This window comes from Procambarus clarkii, unplaced genomic scaffold (genome assembly GCF_040958095.1).
Source record: "Procambarus clarkii isolate CNS0578487 unplaced genomic scaffold, FALCON_Pclarkii_2.0 HiC_scaffold_119, whole genome shotgun sequence".
Lineage (NCBI taxonomy): Eukaryota > Metazoa > Arthropoda > Malacostraca > Decapoda > Cambaridae > Procambarus > Procambarus clarkii.
The window spans coordinates 831,162-838,412 of record NW_027189152.1 but is presented as its reverse complement, the minus strand read 5'-3'; positions in this window follow the sequence as shown (position 1 = coordinate 838,412).

Below are 7,251 nucleotides of genomic sequence, written 5' to 3'. Positions count from 1 at the left end.
TACTATTCTAAGAAGTTTACTAATAGCCAGCTAAATTACTCTGTGATAGAAAAGGAGACGTTGGCCCTGGTCAGTTCTGTACAACACTTTGAAGTTTACCTAACCAGTAATGGCCATCCAATACTGGTCAGGTCTGACCACAATCCCCTAAAATACTATGTACAGTTAGGGCAGAAAAATCTTCTGCACACCAGATGGAGTCTACACCTCCAACAATATCCTCTATATGTCGAGCATATCAAAGGAGTGGAAAAACCTTGACCTTGAGGTGCTTCCGGGGCTTAACGTCCCAGCGGCCCGGTCGTCGACCAGGCCTCCTGGTCGACGACGACAGCGTGGTGGCAGACATTGTCACGCATATAAGGTACTGAGTTTGTTTTGCTCAAACATACTAATTTGGTTTATTTTCCTTTTAGAAACAAAACCATTGTTGGAGGGTGGAGACGCAATTACAGTGCGATCTGTGAGTCGGCACTCCCGTACTCCTAGTATTGAACGCAATGTGGACAGTGCCATCTGTTGGTGGTGGCGTGGTAGCAATGAATGGCTCTGGTTTCCTGACTTAGTCAGAAAGAGAGGTCGATGTGGATGACCTTTGGTGGGTGGCGTGTCATGATCAGCGCCATCTAGGTTGTGCTACAAGAATAACGTTCACTCCCCAGTGAATGAGTGTTACCTCATGGTTTCCCCAGTATCCTGTCCATCTTATTAATGACGTTTTTATGGCCACAGAAGTGAAGTGTGGAGGCAATTGTGGTGAGGAAGACAGTTTACCTTAGACAGCTCACGAATCCTTAGATTGGTCTTGAAAGAAGACTAAGTAAGCCGCCGTCGATAAAGGCAGTGTGTTAGCTGCTAGTATACGCAGCAGCTAACACACGGTGACGATCGGCGTACCCCGGGATTGGCTATTAAGGGTTACAGTGATATGCATAGTGTGAAATGCTGCTAGCAAGCTGCTAGAGGCTTCTGCTGAGGGGTTTGCTACCCGTGTGTGAGTTCATTTGGTACCCATGTCAGCATGTTGCTGGAGAGCAAAAGGTGGGGTGTTGGCACATCGTGATAATGTGTGGGTGGACTGGCTCGTATAGAAAGGTGAACTCACCAGTGTTGTCCAGTATGAGTGGATAAGGTACTGGGACGTCGTAATCACTGGAATTGGTGAATACTGCAAACGCATTTGTATCCTGAGTGAAAGTGATGCTATTATATGTAAGTGTAGCAATAGTATATTTTAATATTTATTTAATGGTGGAGGTGAATATGTTGGTGAAGGAAAGTGTGTAGTGTTTATCCCCCCTTTATATCTTTATTGCGCTATACAGTCAGTTCTTGAAAGCCTACTACCGACTTGGGGTAGGATACACTAAAAGAGGTAATATTACCAAGAACCCGGTTACTGGTCCTAAGTGGCCGTAACACTCCAGTAGGACATGATGAGGGTGGAGAGAGCCATGGCAGCAGCAGCAAGGAAGAAACGAAGGGTGGGAGGAGAAAACCAGGAAATCACAGCATCCAACACAACATCTCCAGAGGTGAGGGGGGGGGGGGGAGGACCCACAACCAGCAACCCAGTAACACCAGAAGGGAGGGCAACTCCACCACCCTCCTCTGCAAAGAAACCTTCCTACCCCAAACACTCCCTGCTCCTGCTCCAATTCTCAGTCAACTCTCCCTCCCCCATCATCCCATACCCATCCTGCTTCCCGTCCCCCACACCCATTGTGTCCCACCTCCCCACATTCCCTCCCTGTCCCCCCTCCCCATTCTTCCCATGCCTTCTTTGTCCCCCCTTCACTTAGCCCCCCCCCCCCACCTCTCACCTCAGTATCCTCTGAGACCCTATTATCCACCTCACAAATCCTCACACCTATGGAACAGCTTGCTCCATCAGCAGAACGCTTACAAAGAAGGGGACATGAGAAGGAACAGAAGAAAACCCAGCCTTAATAGTACTCACAAAAATAAAGCTAACGAAAACCATAACAAATGCAGCATTTCCACACGACTACTGTGTTGTGAGGAAAGAGAGAGAAAGAAGAGGTGGTGGTGGTGTAGCTCTGCTGGTAAGAAAAGGCTGGGAATTTGAGGAGATGGTTATTCAGGGCTATGAAGGTTTCAATGACTACATAAAAGGTACCATAGCAATTGGAGGACAAAACATTATAGTCGTAGTCATATATAACCCACCACCAAATGACAGAAGACCCAGACAGGATTATGACAGAAACAACATGGCCACCTTTACCATAATAGTGAGAGCAGCTTCTGTCACTGGCAGGACCGGATGCAGACTACCAATCATGGGAAATTTCAACCACAGGAAGAGATTGGGAGAACAGAGACCCACATGAAGGAAAAGACACACGGTGAGCTATGCTGCTGGACGTGGCAACAAGAAACTTTCGAAGCCAACACGTCAAGGAACCGACAAGAATGATTGGGGAAGATGATGCTTGATCTGATATTTACCTTAAATGAGTGGGATATAAGGGAAAGTTAAGTTTGAAGCGCCCTTGAGAATGAGTGATCACAGTGTATTGAACTTTGAGTACTTGGTAGAGCTAGGACTTATCTCCCCCCAAAAAGAACTAGAAAACAAAAGGCTGGCGTACCGAAAGGAGAATTATGAGATGAGATGTTTCCAAAGGGATATACCATGGGACACAGAATTCAGAGCTAAGTCTGTACAACACATGATGGACTATGCCACCCAAAAGTGTCAGGAGGCAGTAAACAGGATTATCACGGCCGAAAAGGAAAACTCTGAGAAGCAAAAGAAGAATCTATGGTATAATAGGGCATGTATGGAAGCAAAGGAACCAAACTAAAGGAGGTTATCTTCTTGAGATGATGATTTGATTTGATGATGAGGTGAAGAGACTTCCGAAATAACAAAACACCTGAATGCAGAGAGAGAGAGATCAGAGAACCAGGAATGAGTATGTTAAAATGACTAGAGAAGCACAGAAAAATTGTGGCATCGATATAGCAAACATAGCCAAGACGGAACCAAAGATACTCCAAAATCACATCAGGAGGAAAACAACAGTGAAAGAACATTTGATGAAACTTTGAACGGGTGAGGACAGGTAAGAGAGAATGACGCAAGGTGATGGAGAAGAACGTGAGAAAAAAACCTTGAAATACATTTGGAGAGAAGCTACTTTGTGACAAATCGCCAACATGGGGTTCAAGGATGGTAAATCTTGCCTCACTGGCTTATTAGAATTCTACGACCAGGTGACGAAGATTAAGCAAGAAAAAGAAGGCTGGACGGACTGCATTTTCTTTGATTATTAGAAAGTCTTTGACACAGTACCCCAGAAGAGGCTAGTACATAAGCTGGAGAGACGGGCAGGAGTAACTATTAAGAGGTTCCAGTGGATAAGGGAGTACCTAAGCAATAGGAAGCCGAGAGTTACAGTGAGGGGTGAGACCTCAGAATGGCGTGAAGTCACCAGTGGAGTCCCACAGGGCTCTGTACTCGGTCCTATCCTGTTTCTGGTATACGTAAATGATCTCCCAGAGGGTATAGACTCATTCCTCTCAATGTTTGCTGAAATTGCCAAAATAGTGAGGAGGATTAAGACAGAGGAGGACTGCTTGAGGCTTCAAGAAGACCTTGACATACTTAAGGAATGGTCGAACAAATTGTTGTTCGAGTTTAACCCAAGCAAATGTAATATAATGAAGATTGGTGTAAGGAGCAGGAGGCCAGATACAAGGTTTCATTTGGGAGATGAAATTCTTTAAGACTCGGAGAAAGACTTGGGAGTTGATATCACACAAGACCTGTCCCCTGAAGTGCATATCAAGAGGATAACATCAGCGGCATATTCCAGGTAGGCCAACTTAAGAACGGCTTTAGAAATTTGTGTAAGGAATAATTCGAACTTTGTATACCACATATGTCAGACCAATCCTGGAGTATGCAGATCCATCATTGAGTCCATATCTAGTCAAGCATAGGACTAAACTGGGAAAGGTTCAAAGGTTTGCCACCAGAGTAGTACCCGAACTGAGAGGTATGACTATGGGCGTATGAGGCATGAGGAGAGACTATGGGAATTAAACCTCAAGTCGCTGGAAGACGGAAGAGTTAGAGGGGACATAATCACCACATACAAGATTCTCAAAGGAATTGAAAGGGTAAATAAAGGAAGGCTATTTAACACAAAGGGCCACACGCACTAGTGGACACAGGTGTTAATTGAATGCCCAAATGAGCCACAGAGATATTAGACAGAATTTTGTTAGTGTCAGAGTGGTTGACAAATGGAATGCATTAGGAAGTAATGTGGTGGAGGCTGACTCCAAACACAGTTTCAAGTGTAGACATGATAGAGCCCAGTAGGCTCAGGATCCTGTACATCAGTTCATTGTCAGTTGAGAGGCGGGACCAAAAACCCAGAGTTCAACCACCGCAAGCACACCTAGGTGAGTACAACTTGGTGAGTACGTGCTCACATGCGCTCGCTCACACGCACACGCTCACACACACACACACACACACACACACACACACACACACACACTAGAAGCACTAAGTATACCACTCTCTATGGTGTATAACAGGTCACTGAAAACAGGAGACCTACCAGAAAGTTGGAAGACAGCTAAAGTAGTCCCAATATACAAGAAGGGTGACAGGAAAGAGGTACTGAACTACAGGCCATACCATGAAAGGTGATGGAGAAGATCGCGAGGAAAAGGCTCGTAGAGTATCTGGAGGGCAATAGCTTTGTAACGCACCACCAACATGGGTTCAGAGATGATAAATCGTGCCTCACAGGTTTAATAGAATTCAATGACTAGGCAATAAAAAATAGACAGGAAAGAAAAGAGTGGGCAGACTGCATTTAACTGGCCTGCCAGAAAGCCTTTGACACAGTACCCCAGAAAAGACTGTTAAAAAAGTTGGAGCAACAGGCAGAAGTTAAAAGGAAGGTGCTCCAGTGGATAAGGGAATATTTAACCAACAGGAAACGGCGAGTACGGTGAGGGGGGAGACATCAGAGTGACAATATGTCACCAACAGAGTCCCATAGGCCTCAGTACTTGGACCCATCCTGTTTCTAATATATGTAAACGATTTTCCGGAATGTATAGACTCATTCCTTTCAATGTTTGCTAATGATCCAAAAATTATGGGAAGAATGAAGACAGACGAAGATAGACAGAGGCTACTGGATGACCTGGACAAACTGGAGGAATGCTCTAGAAAATGGCTGCTAAAGTTCAACGCGGGAAAGTGTAAAGTAATGAAATTAGGCGAAGGGAGCAGGAGGCTGAACACAAGGTACCATTTGGGATTTGAAATCCTACACAAGTTAAATAGAGAGAAAGAGCTGGAGGTTGATATCACACCGAACCTGTCCCCAGAGGCCCACATCAAAAGAATATCATCAGCGGCATATGCTAGACTGGTCAACATACATTGTTCGCATTTGTGTTCCTCACGTGTGCCCCAAAGAATGAGGTGATTTGATAAAATACCATGCCCAAGATTACCAATTGCGTGCCGGCAGGGGGATGGAAATAGCCTCGGCTACCATCCCCTTTTTGTCTGGTCGTGTTGGTCGAGCGGTTAAGGGATTCTGTACGCCAGCAGAGTGCTCCTGGCAGTATGGGTTCGAGTCACTTCTGGGGTGTGAGTTTTCAGTTGCATATAGTCCTGGGGACCATTCAGGCTTGTTCGCAATTATGTTCCACACGTGTGCTCCAAAGAATGAGGTGATTTGATAAAATACCATGCCCAAGATTACCAACCGAGTGCCGGCGGGGGGATAGAAATAGCCTCGGCTACCATCCTCTTTTGTCCAGTCATGTTGGTCGAGCGGTTAAGGGATCCTGTACGCCAGCAGAGTGCTCCTGGCACTATGGGTTCGAGTCACTACTCGGTAGTGAGTTATCAGTTGGATATAGTTTTGGGGACCATTCAGGCTTGTTCGCATATATATATATATATATATATATATATATATATATATATATATATATATATATATATATACATATATATATATATATATATATATATATATATATATATATAGATAGATAGATAGATTTGTACATTTATATTTATATATCAATAAATCCTCAAAGGCCCTTATGAGGGTTTGAACCTACGTCCGAGATGATCCCAGACGCGCCTTAGTCGGCTGCAACATGTGTGGGTGAAAATTCTCCAGCATATAATCAATTATAATAATAAATAAATAGTTGTTTCAAAATAAACTTAGAGAATTAGACCGTAAAACTTCTAAATATTGCGTTGAGTGGTTCCCTTACACATCTTTTGGGGGGAGAAATCAATAATGCTGACACTACCTATAACATAAATATTAATATTTTTTCCAAAATAAAATCAGTGATAAATTCCAATCATTGGGTAAGTAAACTAACTACTGTCTTATTATTGTAATTAAATCTTAGCTGTCTAATTGTGAACGCAGAATACGTCAGACAGCTCTCTGTAACCTGTCTACTCCTGTCGGTACGTGTTGTCTCGGCAGACACGTGATTCACCAGAACGGGGAACGCTTCTCTCGTAGATAACTCCACGCTGCAAAATTAATATAATTTAATTTTTATTTAATTGTGTTTATTTACACAAATACGCGTTGAAAATGGAGTTGACTGGATATGGAACACACACTTATTGGTGTTTCTAATGTTCATTCAGCATAACGGTTGGGCACCCACAAAAAAAAAAAAAAACGAGTGAAGTGAAGGCAGTGAAGATTTTTCTAGAGTGCACTCTATGGCACGTTTTGCCTGCATTCTACTAGGTCCTGGTTGTGGCTCACTGCTTGATTTTCTCACAATGAAATAATCCATTGAAGATTGTTTTTCCCTTCTTCGCAACATTTGTTTGTAGTGAGGCATCACATTGTCATTGAAAAGATTAATGCAACGGCCTACTACAGCTTTCTCTGGGCGAGTCGTTTCAATAAAAGTTTGCATTTCTTCCCACATCTGACAACACTTCCTAATTGTTGAAGAAGGGACTTTCTCTTTTGCCTCATCCTCCTCTGAAGAAATATCCCCAGCTGCCTCTTGTTGCTGCTCCTTTTTAAGGGTTTGGAGTTCTTATTTGGTCAGTTCCTCGTTGTGTTCTTCCACCAACTCCTCCACATCACCCCCTTCCAATTCCAAGCCCATTTTCCGGCCCAGTAACAATTTCAACAATAGGCACTTCATTTACAAGCTCAAATCCCTCAAAGTCTAGTTCTGTCACGTATT